Source organism: Lutra lutra, chromosome 2 (genome assembly GCF_902655055.1).
Source record: "Lutra lutra chromosome 2, mLutLut1.2, whole genome shotgun sequence".
Lineage (NCBI taxonomy): Eukaryota > Metazoa > Chordata > Mammalia > Carnivora > Mustelidae > Lutra > Lutra lutra.
Window position 1 is genome coordinate 151,614,875 of NC_062279.1, and position 19,201 is coordinate 151,634,075.

The following is a 19,201-nucleotide window of genomic DNA, read 5'->3' on the forward strand; positions in this document are numbered from 1 at the left end:
GTTAAGAAAAAAAATGTTTGAAAATTTATTATAAGGTTGGATTCATTAGTTTGTTTGACTACATGCTTTAATTTCAGAAAGTTTAAATTCCTTCTTTACTATGAAACATGTCAGATCAGGTCATGAGTCTACCCTGCTGATAATTCCTCCACCCTGGCCTTTCTCCATTTCTAATCTTTGTAAGCTATATTATTACTTTTATATTATTAAGTTTTATAATATTCACATTCTGTTTTGCATATATAATTATATAATTAAAAAAATTTTAGTTCTATATTAAGGCCTTTTAACACAGATTTTTCATTTTTAAATTCCGTGTGTTCTATGCTAATCATCTATTTTGTTTGTTTTGTTGAAAGGAAGGCCCATGGTTATTGTATTTCTAGAATATTTGTACTTAACCTCACTGTAATCTCTATTCATGCTATTAGAACCAGGTAAGCATTTAATCATTATCTTTTGGCATTGAATATTACTATCAAGAGGTGTTAAGTCCTGACTACTTATTTCCCTTGTAGGTGGCTTTTTTTTTTTTTTTTTTCCTAGCCAGGCTATCAGAAGCATTCTTTCTTTTTCTCTGACAACCAACAATAACTCCATTAGAATGTGCCCCAATATTAGTCAATCAGAATTTCATTTTTTACAGATTCACTTTTTTATTGCTTTCAAGAAGTTTGCTTGTGGGGCACCAAGGTGGCGCAGTCATTAAGTGTCTGCCTTCCGCTCTGGTCATGATCCCAGGGTACTGGGATGGAGCCCATAAGACTCCCTGCTCATCAAGAAGCCTGCTTCTCCCTCTCCCACTCCCCTGCTTGTGTTCCCTCTCTTGATGTGTCTTTCTCTGTCAAATAAATAAAATCTTGGGCGCCTGGGTGGTTCAGTGGGTTAAGCCGCTGCCTTCGGCTCAGGTCATGATCCCAGGGTCCTGGGATCGAGGCCCACATCAGGCTCTCTGCTCAGCAGGGAGCCTGCTTCCCTCTCTCTCTCTCTCTCTGCCTGCCTCTCCGTCTACTTGTGATCGCTCTCTGTCAATAAATAAATAAAATCTTTAAAAATAAATAAATAAATAAATAAATAAAATCTTAAAAAAAAGAAGTTTGCTTGCATTATATCTTTAAATATTTTTTCTATCATTTGTTAAGGTCATATTTTCTGCATTTCACATCTATCATCTCATTTCTATTTGTTTAGTCTCTTTATCTTTTCCTTCTGTTCATCATGATTATCCTAAGACTTTGTTCTATGACAGACTTTCAATTTTCAACCATTCTATTTTGCTCTTTGCTGTTTGTAATTTATTTTTTAGCTCTGTGATACCTTCTCATAGAGCAAATGTATGTGTTATCTTTCTTTCTGACTTTTTCTTCCTCTTTCCACCCTCATTAATCCATTTTCCATAGTGAAGTTAGATGAGTTTTTCCCAGATTACCATCATTCTCCTTTCTAATCACTGACTCAAAAATCTTTAAGGACACCCTGTCTCTTCCATGAACTCTGAGACTTTCAAAAGTTGCTCTAATGAGTCTTAGCTTTCTCACATGTGTTTTTACAAATTTTGAAGGAGGCTTCATGATAATGATAATGGCAATTAAAGTGAGGGTAGATGAAACATATTAGCCCTTGCCTATGAGTTAAGGGCAGTTGTGTTTTTAGATTATTGCCTCATTTAATCTTTGTAACAACTTTATAAAGAAGGTTCCAGTACCATTATTATGCTCATCTTGCTGCTGAGAAAATGAAGGTAGGGAACAGTTAAGGAAATTACCCAAAGTCAGACAACAATTTTAAAGTGTTTTTTTTTTATCTACTGAATAAGAGAAGATATTTGCAAATGATATATCTGATAAGGGGTTAACATTCAAAATATATAAAGAGGGGCGCCTGGGTGGCTCAGTGGGTTAAGCCGCTGCCTTCGGCTCAGGTCATGATCTCAGGGTCCTGGGATCGAGTCCCACATCGGGCTCTCTGCTCAGCAGGGAGCCTGCTTCCCTCTCTCTCTCTGCCTGCCTCTCTGTCTACCTATGATCTCTGTCTGTCAAATAAATAAATAAAATCTTTAAAAAGAAAAATATATATAAAGAACTGGGGTGCCTGGGTGGTTTAGCCATTAACCATTTACCTTCGACTCAGCTCATGATCCTAGGGTCCTGGGATCAAGCCGCACATCGGACTCCTAGCTTGGCAGGAAGCCTGCCTCTCCCTATCCCACTTCCCCTGCTTTTATTCCCTCTCTCCTGTGTCTCTCTCTGTCAAATAAATACATAAAATCTTTAAAATATATATATTTTAAAATATATATATATATATATACATATGTGTGTGTGTGTGTGTGTGTATGGAACTAATCACTATATAAGTAAAAACAATATCATTTAAAAATGGACAGAGTGCCTGAATAGGCATTTTCCAAAGAAGATAAAGAGGTGGCCAACAGACACAGGAAAAGATGCTCAAAATCACTCATCAAAACCACAATGAGATATCACCCCACACCCATCAGAATGGCTATTGCCAAAAAACAAGAAATAACAAGTGCTTATGAGGAGATGGAAAAAAGGGAATCCTCATGCACTGTTGGTGGGACTGTAATTGGTGTAGCCACTATGGTAAACAATGCAAAGTTTCCTCAAACTTGGGTCTGTTTAAGATAGACAGAGTCATTTTTTTGTTTCTTTGTTTCCAAGGTTCAACTACTTTTAAAGGGAAACATTCTTTTTGTGACTTAGAGTATGTTTTGTTTGCAAATAAAGTTCTACCTAAAGTAGACAATGATCAGGTTCCATTCCATTACAATTTCAAATGACTTATAAAACTCATGGTACCATAACAACGTGAAAATGTCTTATCAGATTTCTGGAAGGAAATTCTATATCCCAGCTTCATAACAAAGACACTAGAAATGCAACTAGCTTAAGGTCCTTTTGTACACAGTAGCCTCTGGCAGGAGGGGGGGAGCAGTGGTGGAGGGACAAAGACCTAGAAGCTGAAACCTCAAAAGCCAGCCATGCAGACAACCCACAGAGATGATGAATGAGGTGTCAAGGAGATGAATAAACAGTAACTCTGCCATCACATTCAATACTTTATTTTGATCAAATAAATGTCATTATAGAGATACTTCATTTGAGAATCATTGAGTTGGAGAGGACCTAGAGATGTTATTAATAAGAGTAGCTAATATTCATTCAATATTATCTAAGGGCTTGGCAATTTATACCGATTTCCATATATAGTCCTCATAACAACCTTATGGGATAGTTAAATAGGTCCCATTGTTATAGATACTGTGCAAAGAATGCAAAGAGAGAAGTAACTTGTCAATGTCTCATAACTATGAAATAGCAGAATGAAGATTTGAACACAGAGAGTATAGTTCCTACATTATAGTCAATTCCTTTACCATACAGAGACAACAATGTAAGCAAAGCTACAATTTGTTGAGTTCTTAACCAATTCTCTATATAAGTAGAATATATTTATTATGTTGTTTACATATCAAAATAACACCATAAATCTGAACCTCAACAACTGGGAGGGGAATAATTGTGAAAAGTAATTCAGTTAAACACAAAGAATCTCAAAAATGTTCAAGATTGGTGTACTATTTATGGAAATTTTAGATAAGCTTAAATTTAGGTTTGACCCCCATATTTCCTCTCCCACCTCATAAAGATGTAGCTAGCTAACTTTTTCCTTGCTCCTATAAGAAACCAGAATTTATTCTTTCAAGAAATGGTAACCACAGATATCTTGAAAGCAGAGTCACCATGTCTGGTAGAAGTTGAGGGTAAGACACTGAAAATGCAGATTACATAGATCTCTGCATAGTGAATAGGGAAAACCCAAGTGCCTATTCTTTATTTCCAAACACCAACAAAATAGAGGATATAAGATAGTTTTACTCATATGTGTGGAACTTTTTTAGATTAGCTGGACCATTCTCTTTCTCTATGTCATCTCAGGACCTCTCTATGTGGTCTATTTCATGGCATATATTCAGGGATCCAAGAAACTAAGGCAGAAGCTTATAGTGTTCTTAAATGAGAGGTGAAGACAGCCAAAGCATCACTTCCCCTGTGCTCCATTAGTTAAACCAGTCACAGGTCAGCTCTGGTAAAAGAGAACAAAATGAATGAATAAGGAAAAAATGGTGAGACTCTTCAGGCATGGCTCTTTGAGTTCAGTCCTTTCAATCTAAAGGCCAAGAAACCAAACACAAAGTTATATCACCCTTATACGCCCCATATACAGTGTTGGAACAGAGAAAAAATAACTATCACAGATTCTCCTGTTTAAAAAGAAGGGATTAAGTCTCATGTTGTGTCACTACTCCAGAGAAATTTTGAAAACTAAATAGACACATGTTGCTAGTTCTTACATTCCATCCCAGTCCTGCTTCTTGGGAAAATTTTTCCACGGCTCTTGAACTTGTGACTTGGCTTTGAGTTCCATCATGAATTATCTTTCTTTTTCCATAAGAAATAAACTAGATAGTATATGTTCTAGTCTGATTCCTGCTGAGAGGTTAGAGACCTGATAGCTCTTATTCTGAGCTCTCTCTTACTCTTTTCACACTAAGTTGGTGATGTATATACCATTTAAATTATTTTTAAAACTTCATGGGTTCTTTTGAATATTACTAGGGCCCACCACATTAAATGATATTCATATCTACAAATCTTTCTTAGAAAGGCTCTCCTGTACTTTTGCTTGACTGTGAGGTTGCTGTGGGACAACATGTTTAAAATTCTTCAGAGTCCTCCCACCTAGCAAAATCCAAGAGGATCAAGGCAAAACTACCAGTCTTCCTAAAGGCTATGTTCAAAACTAGCATAGCATCACTTCTGTTACATTCCAGTGATCAAAACAGTTATAGGCTAGAACATATTCAAGGGAAGGAAATAGATCCTACCTCTCAAATGGAAGGGGTGACACTGATTTTTCAATCAGCTCTAGTCTACCACATCTATTTAAGAGACAATAGGGAGAGAAACAAAGAGCTGGATGTAAGAGAACTAAATACTCATCAACTGCCATAATACAGAGTCAGTAGATTACATTCACAATTAATCAATGAAGGAAGAAATGTACATGTGATTTAGAGTTTGGAAGATAAGTAGCAGAAATAATGGCTTTAAGAGCTGAAAGTAGGTACCTTGAAGGAAAGAATTTGTGGATAGGAAGAAATGGACAAAACTCCTGCTATATTTGATTTAGAGCTTTTTAAATAATATTTAATCATTTTCACTATGCACATGAATTTCTTGGCAAAAATAAAAATTAATCTTAAAAAAAAGTTTCTATTTTTTTTTTCTAAACACAGTGGGAATTATAATGTATCAATCTAAAATTCAGTTTAATAGATTTGGCAACTTGTTATTATTCTGAACTAAGTAACAAAACAATTCACCAGGAACCTTTCTTTAACATCTCTGCTCAGTAAGTTGAAAAAATTAAAAAATAAAAATTAGAAGAGTCAATAACATAGTTTACAGAAGAAAAAAATGAGAGAGAATGTAAGTGCACATATCCCCTTTTTTCAACCAACATTTTTTACACTTCAAAGGTGTTAAAGTGCATGCCAATTTTATAATTGAACTCCAAAATAGAATCCTTGGTAATATTTGTGTGGTGCCATGCTTTTGATGAATGACTCTCTTATACATATTTTTTCTCACCCTCATAAAATTTGTGTGACTTTCATTGACCAGACATTATTATTCTTTTCATTTTCCAAAGGGAAGAATGTAAAGTTCAGATAAGTTAAATTCATCATCTAAGGTCATATGATCATCCAAGGTCATATAATTACTTAATGTCAGAGCTGGTTTTCCAGTTCCAAACCCTGACCTCTTTCATCTCTCAGGTCTGCCAGACTTTGAAAGACCAAATCCAGAATGGCACAGGGAACTAATATGCTGAACATCCATCTAGGTGTGGAAAGTAGCCTCACACTTGGAGATTTCACTAGAATGAGTATAGCCCTGACACACACAGTAGTAGCAATAATATTTATTTGCTATGTCTAGATCAAGAAGAAAACAGTGTCTTTCTTGCTAAACACAATGAACAGAAAAGGATTCCATTCAGTAACATTTCAGTGAGAGTGTTAAAAGTCTCCCTCTATTAGTAAAGGAACATTATCCAGAACACTTCCTTCTAAACAGTGCCAAAGCATATGTAATTTGAACTTAGCCAACAGTTCAAAGCCCAGTTTGTGTAAACTCTGACAAGATTTTTAATAAGAATGAAAATGTGTGATCTGTGTTAAGCTTCAGAGACACATTTCACAACACAGGGGACTCAACTACTCCCCTTGGATGGACTGATTCAACAATTCTGCACTAATTTTCTCACAAGACTCAATCCATGGACCTGCAATTTGTCTTTGAGGAACAGGATTGTCATCTTGTATAGTTGGTGGTAAGCCATTGGGAGGTGTGAGTTCCAAGCTTGGCTATGAGTTATCTGTGTACCCAGGAGCATATTGTACCTCTGTGTCTCAGCACTCTTGTTTGAAGGTTGATTGAATGTAATTTTCCAAAGTGTGGCACCCATACCACTGAGGGTACACAAGCTGGCCTGTCAGGAGAGATTTGGAATTTTAAGTTGTGATAGTCATTTGGTTGTTTTAGTACAACCAAGAAGCAAAGTATCTTGTCTGCTTTGAGATTTGACAGATTTTATGGCTTTGGATGAGACTACAATAGATATTTAAATTGCTGTCAACTTATGTATTAGTCAACTTACGGGGGAAAAACTAAATGATAATACTATAAGCATATATAAATGTAAAATTCTGAGAAATGAGGAGTAAAATGGAAAACACTGGACCAGAAGAGTGATTTCTGTTTGAAAAGTGTTATGAAAGTGTTTTTTCCCCTTTAAAAGACAAGAAAATCAACAATGAAAAAAGTAAATATCTTCTACATTAATAAAAACACTAATAATAACAGCTACTTTACAACAACACTGTAAGAAAGGAACTAATGTTTTCCTTATTTAATAAATAAACAACAATTCAGAAAAACTGAATAATTGTGTGGCCAAGAACTACACAACTAACATGTGGTACTTGTAAGAATCTGAGTAGATTCCTGATAACTGTTAAGACCATGGCATTCTACAAGCTGTGGCAGAAGATGGGGGATGAGACATGGACAGGCAGGACTCCACCTGGCAACTGAAAGCTGCCATGAGATCTTGAGCATATTGTTGAATATGTGCCTTGCTTTCCAGACTTGTAAAATAGGGTTAATAACAATAAAATGAGAAGATGTTGGTCAAAGGGCAGAAAGTTTCAGTTATGGATGATGAATAAGCTCTGGAGATACAGTGCAAAGCCTGGTGACCATAGTTAATACTGGGTTGGATAGCTGAAGTTTTCTAAGAGAATAGTTCTTAAGTGATTTTTTTTAAAGATTTTTTACTTTATTTTATTTTGACAGAGAGAGATCATAAGTAGGCAGAGAGGCAGGCAGAGAGAGAGAGAGAGAAGAAAGCAGGCTCCCTGCTGAGCAGAGAGCCCGATGTGGGACTTGATCCCAGGACCCTGAGATCATGACCTGAGCTGAAAGCAGAGGCTTAACCCACTGAGCCACCCAGGTGCCCCTTAAGTGACTTTTTTAAAAGATTTTATTTATTCGGGCACCTACCCAGGTGGGTTAAAGGCTCAGTGGGTTAAAGCCTCTGCCTTCGGTTCAGGTCATGATCCCAGGGTCCTGGGATCAAGCCCCTATCGGACTCTCTGCTCAGCAGGGAGGCTGCTTCCCTTCCTCTCTCTCTGCCTGTCTCTCTGCCTACTTGTGATTTCTGTCAAATAAATAATAAATAAATAACTATTTTTAAAAATAAATAAAAGATTTTATTTATTTATTTATTTGAGAGAGAGAGAGAGCACAAGTAGGGGGGAGAAGTAGAGGAAGAGGAAGAAGCAGGCTCCCAGATGTCTAGGGAGACCAATGTGGGGCCGTATCCCAGTACCCTGACACTTAATGGACTGAGCTACCCAGGCTCACCAGTTCTTAAGTGTTCCTACCCCATGTTTCAAAATGCTAAATATAGATAATGATAGATATGTTAATTAGCTTGTTGTGGTAATCATTTCACAATGTATAAGTGTAGCAAAACACCACTTTGCAAACCTTAAGGGCAAAAAAAAAATGTCTTGGGAGTTTATCAGTACAAAAATTTAATAATAAATAAATAAATAAATTTAATTTAAACAAAATAAATATAAAATAAATAAGAAACTCTGAAAAACAATCCTAGGGTTTTGGAGGGGCAGGGGTGGGAGGTTGTGTGAGCCTGGGGGTGGGTATTATGGAGGGTACGTATTGCACTGGGTATGGTGCATAAACAATGAATTCTGGAACACTGAAAAGAAATTTTAAAAATAAATAAAAATTTAATAAAGAATATCTACAAATATAAATACAAATATGAATTAAGATAAAATGTAAAATATAAAAATACAAAACAAAACATCCATGGTGAGCATTTAGTATGTTTTTATGCATAATAAGCTGTCAATGTCCAGCCAGGGTTGCTGTTTTTGTGATGCTCTCTGTATAATTGAACTCCAAAACAATATTCTTGGTAATAATTCTGCAGGGCTGTGCCTTTCATACAAAATTTCCCTACACATATTTTTATTTGCATTAAAAGCCTTATCCTATATTTTAAGCATCCAAGTTTATGTGTCTCATTTCCCCCTTGGATCACTTCGTGTTTCACATTGTTCTTTGGACCTTAAAATGCCTTGAAAGCTTCAAAGTTCATGTTTCTTAGGCTGGCTGTTTCCATCTTTTTCTCCCTCTTTCTCATATGTGGCAGAATCCTGAGAGATGATACCATGAAAGGTAATAGCTGTCATGTGTTGTGTGCCAGCTCTGCCCTAGTGCGTAATATAAGTGATCTAAAACACCTTTCATAATGACAATTGACGTGGTTGTCTACATCTAGATTTACAGATAAGGAATGTGGGGTGTAATGAGGTTAAATGACTGGCCCACTCTTAAGATGAAACATGGCTGGGCTAGGATTCACACCCACTCCCACATGGCTCTACATGCAGAACTTCAGCTGGCACAGCACATGGCCTACTTATGACTCACTGGGACTCAAATTCTGGTGGTTTTAGACTTTCCAAGGATTTACTCAGGGACTGTCAAGTTTGTTTGCAGATGATTCCTGCAATACTTCTGTCTTTTTACCAAGACAGTTTTAATTTGAGGCTCTAGGAACGTTCTTCTAACTTGAAACATACATCTGGCAAAGCATTCTTCTAGGACATCATCTGGGCAGAAGAAGATGTTTCATATTTGCTTTGCTTCAAAGTGCTGTTCCTATGTCAAATAAACACATTTCTTTTGACTAGCTTAATTTTTTTTTCTAATTGAGATTTGATGTCTAGTGTTGTTCGGTTATATGTTAAGTTTCTGTGATGATCATAAATTGTCGTATGGACGTCCAAAGTTTTCTGTGATGTCATAAATTGCAAGGACCTCCAAAGTCTCTGAGTCTAGTTCCACACTACTATATTGGGTGAAAACCTCAGATTTTAGAGGAGGAAGTGCTTTAGTAGGGACCAAGACTCCCAGTACTTCCTATAATAATGGTAAAGCTGTCAAAGAAACCTGCACTGTTGGAGTAGCACCAATCCCTGCAACAAAATATCTTACTTCATATATTTTTTTTTTTATGATGCAGTTCAGTGAAGAAAACTTCCAGGAAGAGAATTCTGAATTATATTTCTGTTTCTATTATGGTTTTGCTGGTGATTAAGGCTTCTCAGCTTGCAAAAACATATTATTCGGGCCAATGACACTTATAACAATTTTAACTTATATTGGTTACTAATTTGAAAGGTTTCCCTCCTCCAGAGTTTTGACCTTGGAAGATCAATTGCTGTTACAATTAACACATGGGAGCTATTACAGCTTACAGTAAAGGAACTATCAACTAAGCAGCATCTATATGAGAGTTTAGCGTCTCTTATACTTCTCTCTTTCACTGTTGTGAACTTCCAGGAACCTCATTTATATGTGAATATCCAGTGATATTTCCAATGGGGAAACAGGGATATAATAGAATTGCAATTGAAATACACATACAGGAAAAGAGCAGACAGGGAGGGATTTGGGGGCATTATCACTTACGTACCTAGCACTATTTTGAATCCTTGTGTGGACTCAATATGTCATATTATTTACTTCTCACATTCACTTTATTTCTATTTATATCTCTCTGCATCTATCCCTCTACCAAACCATCATACCCTCCTGTCGCAGACCCAGAGCAAAACCTGAGATAAGGTTTAACACTTACAAATGCTAATCTTTATTGGTGTGAACATTTGTGTGCTTTTATTCTTATTTTCTCTTGTGTAGTTTCTTTTTGTATGTTTTTAATTATAAATGTATTGTTTTCAAAGTTATCATAAATAAAATAAATAGTAACGTGGGGTCATCAGAAGCAGACTCTGAGGCAGTTTAGCGTACATAAAGTACCATTGGAAACAGCACCTGAGGGCAAGACAGGGAAAGCAGAATTAAGTAGAGTTAGCAAGTAAACTGGGATGCAGACCAGAGCCTCAGCAGATTCTTGAGAAGGTGTGAAAATGGAGCATCCAAGTTGTCTCATGTGGAGCTAAAGTAACCAGTCCTTTTTATCCCTGCCACAGTTGGGTATGGTCCACCCCAGGAAGCTACATGATCTTGAGCAAGGTGGCTCCCTGAAGCTGAGCCTATTCTTGACATTCCTCACAGCTGAAGTACCAACTCTTTCTTGAAGGGACATCTGAGTGGTGCCAGAGCCTTCCTTATGGGTATATAATCTTTGTACTCACTTAGGGCCCCTTGGGGAACTTTGTTTTTTTGGGTCAGTGCTCTGCTGTTGCTGTCCTGAAATTCTTGATAAGTAAAAAATGGATCCCTGCATTTTTCTGCACTGGCCCTTCCAACTTAGGTAACCACAGGTGGCACATTGCTATGTCCACAAGAGTTCCTACTCTGTGAGAAGCTGATGGAACCTGATAGGGTGGCCCAGCCACCAAAGACACTTCCTGGGTCAAAGAGTGCTGGTGGATGCTACCCCACAAATGTGCTTATGCAGAATGAAAGTTTTGAGATCCTCTGAAATAAACTTTAACTTCCACACAATTTAACTAGTGAGGTCTAAGTAAAAGTAACTAGAGATTGTTCGTTCAGTGAAATTAGGTAACTGAGCCAAAACTATAGTGTGTTTTTTCTCCTTTTTCTTGCAACCTTTTAATGTATTTTATTATGGAAGTGAATATTGAGTAAATTCGGTCCTGATGTGTTTCATTATTCTTTTCTATCTCCTTTTTCTCTTAGCTTGTAAATAACAAAAGCAGAAATGGAATAGATTTCTAGGACTGAAGGCTCCAACTGTAGCCCTTTATTTACAAGGAAAGAAAAGGATACCCTACAAGGACATTGCCCAAGGTTACACAGCGACTTAGATCAAACTTGTGAATTAGAAATCAATTCTCTTGATTTTAAATAAGGTATTTTTCCATTATATTTGAGCTATAATTTCTTCTGTATGTTATATCACCAGTGATCCTGACATTAATTCTCTGATGAAAGGCATTTCAGTCCATGCTTAATTTCTCAGTAGCTTGGAAAATTTCTAACAAATCAAATTTAAATTAGAATCTGTATACCAAAAGTGGGACAGCACATTTATGAGGTGACTCTCCAAGCTGCAAATGCTGTCATTTTCTCTATTGAGGGGTTGTCAGTCGTTGCACCTGGAAGATTTCATTCCAAATGGTTGCAGTGAATTCACTTCGAGATGTTACCTGTTCCTCTTTGTATGAGCAGATAGTTGTCAAAACAGGAAGTCCGATTATAATGGAGCCACAGATTCAGCCTGAGGCTATATTTGCACATCTGGTAACTTTGAGTATAACATCCCCAGAGATGAGAACCTTCATAAAAATGTAGAGGGCAGAAACTGTGATTTTGCCTTCGGAGACAAAATGTGTTGATGGAAAGCTGATGGTTTGAAACAAAGCCAACAAGCAAAATTATGCCGAATATCATTGCTATTGAGATTGGTTGGAAAATGAAGTATTCGGGCCAATGATTCTTTCCTGGAGCCTAAAATAAATCTGGAACAATGGAATAAACTCTTGGGTACAAGCCAATAGTGGTCATAGAGCTTTGGGTAGCCAGTAAGAAGTCACAATAAACTCTCTTTCTAGCATTTAAAGTGATCAGCAATCTCAGGTGACATTGATATTGTTTTCCTGGTGTTTTAAACTTGTTTTACCTATGCATTTTGCCTTGGTTCTTCCTGCAGCTTTACATCTTTGCCTCTATCTTCAACTACGAAAAAAGAGAGATGGGGGAGGGAAGAGAGAGAGAAATAAAATTAATTCCTGCCTATGAGTAGCATTTTTTCAAAATAGCCAAGAACCACATTGATAAATTAGAGTGTTGTGTCCTTAATATTATTTTACTTTTGGGAATGCATGCCCCTCAATTTTAGACAATATGTTTAAAGTAGGTTACCCTACTTCCAGAAGGCCCCACTGACCTGAAAGCACATCATCTGGCCATGCCTCTGACCACAATGATTGGTTCAGACATTGGTGCATAACCAGTTTAGAGCCTCTGACAGCTGTGGCTTCTGCAATGAAGTAGTTTTCATTCATTTCCTAATGGTTAAAAGACATCCTCTCCAACACACATTGTTTCCTGTCTTGCTAATTTTGGCCATTCTAACTGGTTAAGGTGGTATTTCAATGTGGTTTTAATTTGAATCTCCCTGATGGCTAGTGATGATGAACATTTTTTCATGTGTCAGATAGCCATTTGTATGTCTTCGTTGGAGAAGTGTCTGTTCATATCTTCTGCCCATTTTTTGATACGGTTATCTGTTTTGTGTGTGTTGAGTTTGAGGAGTTCTTTATAGATCCTGGATATTAACCTTTTGTCTGTACTGTCATTTGCAAATATCTTCTTCCATTCCATGGGCTGCCTCTTCATTTTCTTGACTGTTTCCTTTGCTGTGCAGAAGCTTTTAATCTTGATGAAGTCCCAAAAGTTCATTTTCCCTTCTGTTTCCTTTGCCTTTGGAGACATATCTTGAAAGAAGTTGCTGTGGCTGACATCAAAGAGGTTACTGCCTATGTTCTCCTCTAGGATTCTGATGGATTCCTGTCTCTCTCTCTCTCTCTCTCACACACACACACACACACACACACACACACACACACACACACACACAAAAGACATAAGGCTTAGAGCCATTTTTCTACCATTAGAAGAACTAGGCTGATGGTGAAGCCAATATAAACAAATACAGTGTGTCAATATTTCTCAAATAAAAATTATTTTGAAAAAAGATGCATTGGTTATATTCAACAAGAATGGCAGCTCATGAAGCCACTAATAATCTACTATTCATAGAACAGAAAAATAATTTCTTGGTGTTTTTCATTAAATGGTGTGTTTTCTTATTTATTACAAAAATTAAAATAGTCGATAATGGCTCTTAAAAAATAAATATGTAAACCAAAGGAGACAGATATGATCAAATAAATGCTAATGACCGAAACTAGAACTATCCAAGTGAAGTCATACCTCTGTACTTTTCAGCTACTTGATCTCAAAAATTCCCTTTATGGTTTAGTTGTTTTGAATATCTGTTTGTCCATCATAGCATAAGTAAAAGCCATTATATCATTTATCATACATCTTTTTTTAAAATTTTTATTAATTTTATTTTTTATAAACATATAATATATTTTTATCCCCAGGGGTACAGGTCTGTGAATCACCAGGTTTACACACTTCACAGCACTCACCATAGCACATACCCTCCCAAGTGTCCATAATCCCACCCCCCTCCCAATCCCCCTCCCCCCATCAACCCTCAGTTTGTTTTGTGAGATTAAGAGTCACTTATGGTCTGTGTCCCTCCCAATCCCATCTTGTTTCATTTACTCTTCTACCCCTTTAACCCCCCATGTTGCATCTCCTCTCCCTCATATCAGGGAGATCATATGATAGTTGTCTTTCTCCAATTGACTTATTTCGCTAAGCATGATACCCTCTAGTTCCATCCACGTCATCGCAAATGGCAAGATTTCATTTCTTTTGATGGCTGCATAGTATTCCATTGTGTATATATACCACCTCTTCTTTATCCATTCGTCTGTTGATGGACATCTAGGTTCTTTCCATAGTTTGGCTATTGTAGACATTGCTGCTATAAACATTCGGGTGCACGTGCCCCTTCGGATCACTACGTTTGTATCTTTAGGGTAAATACCCAGCAGTGCAATTGCTGGGTCATAGGGTAGTTCTATTTTCAACATTTTGAGGAACCTCCATGCTGTTTTCCAGAGTCAACCCAACCTGCTGATGAAGGCATACCTGAGTGATTCAGAATGTCTTAGCCTTAGGACCTAACCCCACCTCTGGATACTTGTCAGACTTTGCTTAACCAAGCTTTCCATACTGCTATTCTCTGCTCTACCTCCTGTACACCCCCTCTCCAATTTGATCTTCTTGAAAATCAACACAGAATTTAAGAACCAAAGAATCTCTACCTGTAGCAACTCACTTGGGCTTTGAGATGACACTGAGGAATCCCCCTCGAGTATGATAACTGTCAATTTGTCAAAAACTAATTGAGAAACTGCTACATATGGGATACTGTCCTAGTCACTCTAGATGCAAATAAATGGGTCAATTCCATATCTTGGGGTCATCTACTTGCCTTATTCTCTGTAGCACCATGAAACAGTTCATATCATTCCAGAATAATGGAACTACAATCACACAATTTTATAAGACAGAGACAGAATATCAAGGATTCAAGGGGATCTGAATATATAGTTTGCAGAGGACCAGGACTATCTTTTAACTACTTCATGCTGAATAAACTCTATTTTCTTACCTATTTTATAAGTTATTTTCATGGACAGATATATTGGCAACAGAAACTGCCTTTTTGGAATGAGGTCAAGATGGCGGAGAAGTAGCAGGCTGAGACTACTTCAGGTAGTGGGAGATCAGCTAGATAGCTTATCTAAAGGTTGCAAACACCTACGAATCCAATGGGAGATTGAAGAGAAGAAGAACAGCAATTCTAGAAACAGAAAATCAACCACTTTCTGAAAGGATAAATGAGGCAGAAGAAAGAATTAGCGATATAGAAGACCAAATGACAGAGAATAAAGAAGCTGAGCAAAAGAGGGACAAACAGCTACTGGACCACGAGGGGAGAATTCGAGAGATAAGGGACACCATAAGAAGAAACAACATAGAATAATTGGGATTCCAGAAGAAGAAGAAAGAGAGAGGGGAACAGAAGGTATATTGCAGAGAATTTCCCCAATATAGCAAAGGGAACAAGCATCAAAATCCAGGAGGTTCAGAGAACCCCCCTCAAAATCAATAAGAATAGGTCCACACCCCGTCACCTAATAGTAAAATTGACAAGTCTTAGTGACAAAGAAAAGATCGTGAAGGCAGCCCGGGAAAAGAAGTCTGTAACGTACAATGGTAAAAATATTAGATTGGCAGCAGACTTATCAACAGAGACCTGGCACGATATATTCAGAGCACTAAACGAGAAAAACATGCAGCCAAGAATACTATATCCAGCTAGGCTATCATCGGAAATAGAAGGAGAGATTAAAAGCTTCCAGGACAAACAAAAACTGAAAGAATTTGCAAACACCAAAACAGCTCTACAGGAAATATTGAAAGGGGTCCTCTAAGCAAAGAGAGACCCTCAAAGTAGTAGATCAGAAAGGAACAGAGACAATATACAATAACAGTCACCTTACAGGCAATACAATGGCACTAAATTCATATCTCTCAATACTTACCCTGAATGTTAATGGGCTAAATGCCCCAATCAAAAGACACAGGGTATCAGAATGGATAAAAAAACAAAACCCGTCTATATGTTGTCCACAAGAAACTCATTGTAAACCCGAAGACACCTCCATATTTAAAGTAAGGGGGTTGAAAAGAATTTACCATGCTAATGGACATCAGAAGAAAGCAGGAGTTGCAATCCTTATATCAGATCAATTAGATTTTAAGCCAAAGACTATAATAAGAGATGAGGAAGGACACTATATCATACTCAAAGGATCTGTCCAGCAAGAAGATCTAACAATTTTAAATATCTATGCCCCTAACGTGGGAGCAGCCAACTATATAAACCAATAAATAACAAAATCAAAGAAACACATTGACAATAATACAATAATAGAGGGGACTTTAACACTCCCCTCACTAAAATGGACAGATCATCCAAGCAAAAGATCAACAAGAAAATAAAGGCCTTAAATGACACACTGGACCAGATGGACATCACAGATCTACTCAGAATATTTCATCACAAAACAAAAGAATACACATTCTTCTCTAGTGCATATGGAACATCTCCAGAATAGATCACATCTTCGGTCCTAAATCAGGTCTCAACCGGTATCAAAAGATTGGGATCATTCCCTGCATATTTTCAGACCAAAAATGATCTGAAGCTAGAACTCAACCACAAGAGGAAATTTGGAAAGAACCCAAATACATGGAGACTAAACAGCATCCTTCTAAAGAATGAATGGGTCAACCAGGAAATTAAAGAAGAATTGAAAAAATTCATGGAAACAAATGATAATGAAAACACAACGGTTCAGAATCTGTGGGACACAACAAAGGCAGTCCTGAGAGGAAAATATATAGCGGTACAAGCCTTTCTCAAGAAACAAGAAAGGTCTCAGGTACACAACCTAACCCTACACCTAAAGGAGCTGGAGAAAGAACAAGAAAGAAACCCTAAACCCAGCAGGAGAAGAGAAATCATAAAGATCAGAGCAGAAATCAATGAAATAGAAACCAAAAAAAAAAAAAAAAAAAATCAATGAAACTAGGAGCTGGTTCTTTGAAAGAATTAATAAGATTGATAAACCCCTGGCCAGACTTATCAAAAAGAAAAGAGAAAGGACCCAAATAAATAAAATCACGAATGAAAGAGGAGAGATCACAACGAACACCAAAGAAATACAGACAATTATAAGAACATACTATGAGCAAATCTACGCCAACAAATTTGACAATCTGGAAGAAATGGATGCATTCCTAGAGACATATAAACTACCACAACTGAACCAGGAAGAAATAGAAAGCCTCAACAGACCCATAAACAGTAAGGAGATTGAAACAGTCATCAAAAATCTCCAAACAAACAAAAGCCCAGGGCCAGACGACTTCCTGGGGGAATTCTACCAAACATTTAAAGAAGAAATAATTCCTATTCTGCTGAAACTGTTCCAAAAAATAGAAATGGAAGGAAAACTTCCAAACTCATTTTATGAGGCCAGCATCACCTTGATCCCAAAACCAGACAAGGATCCCAACAAAAAAGAGAACTACTGACCAATATCCTTGATGAACAAAGATGCAAAAATTCTCACCAAAATACTAGCCGATAGGATTCAACAGTACATTAAAAGGATTATTCACCACAATCAAGTGGGTTTTCTTCCAGGGCTGCAAGGTTGGTTCAACATCCGCAAATCAATCAATGTGATACAACACATTAATAAAAGAAAGAACAAGAACCATATGATACTCTCCAAAGATGCTGAAAAACCATTTGACAAAGTACAGCATCCCTTCCTGATCAAAACTCTTCAAAGTGTAGGGATAGAGGGCACATACCTCAATATTATCAAAGCCATCTATGAAAAACCCACCACAAATATCATTCTCAATGGAGAAAACTGAAAGCTTTTCCGCTAAGGTCAGGAACACGACAGGGATGTCCGTTATCACCACTGCTATTCAACATAGTACTAGAAGTCCTAGCCTCAGCAATCAGACAACAAAAGGAAATTAAAGGCATCCAAATCAGCAAAGAAGAAGTCAAACTATCACTCTTCGCAGATGATATGATACTATATGTGGAAAACCCAAAAGACTCCACTCCAAAACTGCTAGAACTTGTACAGGAATTCAGTAAAGTGTCAGGATATAAAATCAATGCACAGAAATCAGTTGCATTTCTCTACACCAACAACAAGACAGAAGAAATAGAAATTAAGGAGTCCATTCCATTTACAATTGCACCCAAAACTATAAGATACCTAGGAATAAACCTAACCAAAGAGACTAAGAATCTATACTCAGAAAAATATAAAGTACTCATGAAAGAAATTGAGGAAGACACAAAGAAATGGAAAAATGTTCCATGCTCCTGGATTGGAAGAATAAATATTGTGAAAATGTCTATGCTACCTAAAGCAATCTACACATTTAATGCAATTCCTATCAAAGTACCATCCATTTTTTTCAAAGAAATGGAACAAATAATCCTAAAATTTATATGGAACCAGAAAAGACCTCGAATAGCCAAAGGAATATTGAAAAAGAAAGCCAAAGTTGGTGGCATCACAATTCCGGACTTCAAGCTCTATTACAAAGCTGTCATCATCAAGACAGCATGGTACTGGCACAAAAACAGACACATAGATCAATGGAACAGAATAGAGAGCCCAGAAATAGACCCTCAACTCTATGGTCAACTCATCTTCGACAAAGCAGGAAAGAATGTCCAATGGAACAAAGACAGCCTCTTCAATAAATGGTGTTGGGAAAATTGGACAGCCACATGCAGAAAAATGAAATTGGATCATTTCCTTACACCACACACGAAAATAGACTCAAAGTGGATGAAGGATCTCAATGTGAGAAAGGAATCCATCAAAATCCTCGAGGAGAACACAGGCAACAACGTCTTCGACCTCAGCCACAGCAACATCTTCCTAGGAACATCGCCAAAGGCAAGGGAAGCAAGGGCAAAAATGAACTATTGGGATTTTATCAACATCAAAAGCTTTTGCACAGCAAAGGAAACAGTGAACAAAACCAAAAGACAACTGACAGAATGGGAGAAGATATTTGCAAATGACATATCAGATAAAGGGCTAGTGTCCAAAATCTATAAAGAACTTAGCAAACTCAACACCCAAAGAACAAATAATCCATTCAAGAAATGGGCAGAAGACATGAACAGACATTTCTGCAAAGAAGACATCCAGATGGCCAACAGACACATGAAAAAGTGCTCCACATCACTCGGCATCAGGGAAATACAAATCAAAACCACCATGAGATATCACCTCACACCAGTCAGAATGGCTAAA

At 37.2% G+C, this 19,201-nt stretch overlaps 1 long non-coding RNA gene across 1 annotated transcript in view; it reads right to left on the reverse strand.

Moving 5' to 3' along the window:
- Nucleotides 1–11,395: 11,395 nt before the first annotated feature.
- LOC125093556 (uncharacterized) overlaps nt 11,396–19,201 on the reverse strand; it is a 366,248-nt gene continuing 358,442 nt past the window's right edge. The window contains exon 3 of the long non-coding RNA XR_007125281.1: nt 11,396–12,356. This is a non-coding gene — a long non-coding RNA (uncharacterized LOC125093556). The remainder of the gene's footprint in view (nt 12,357–19,201) is intronic.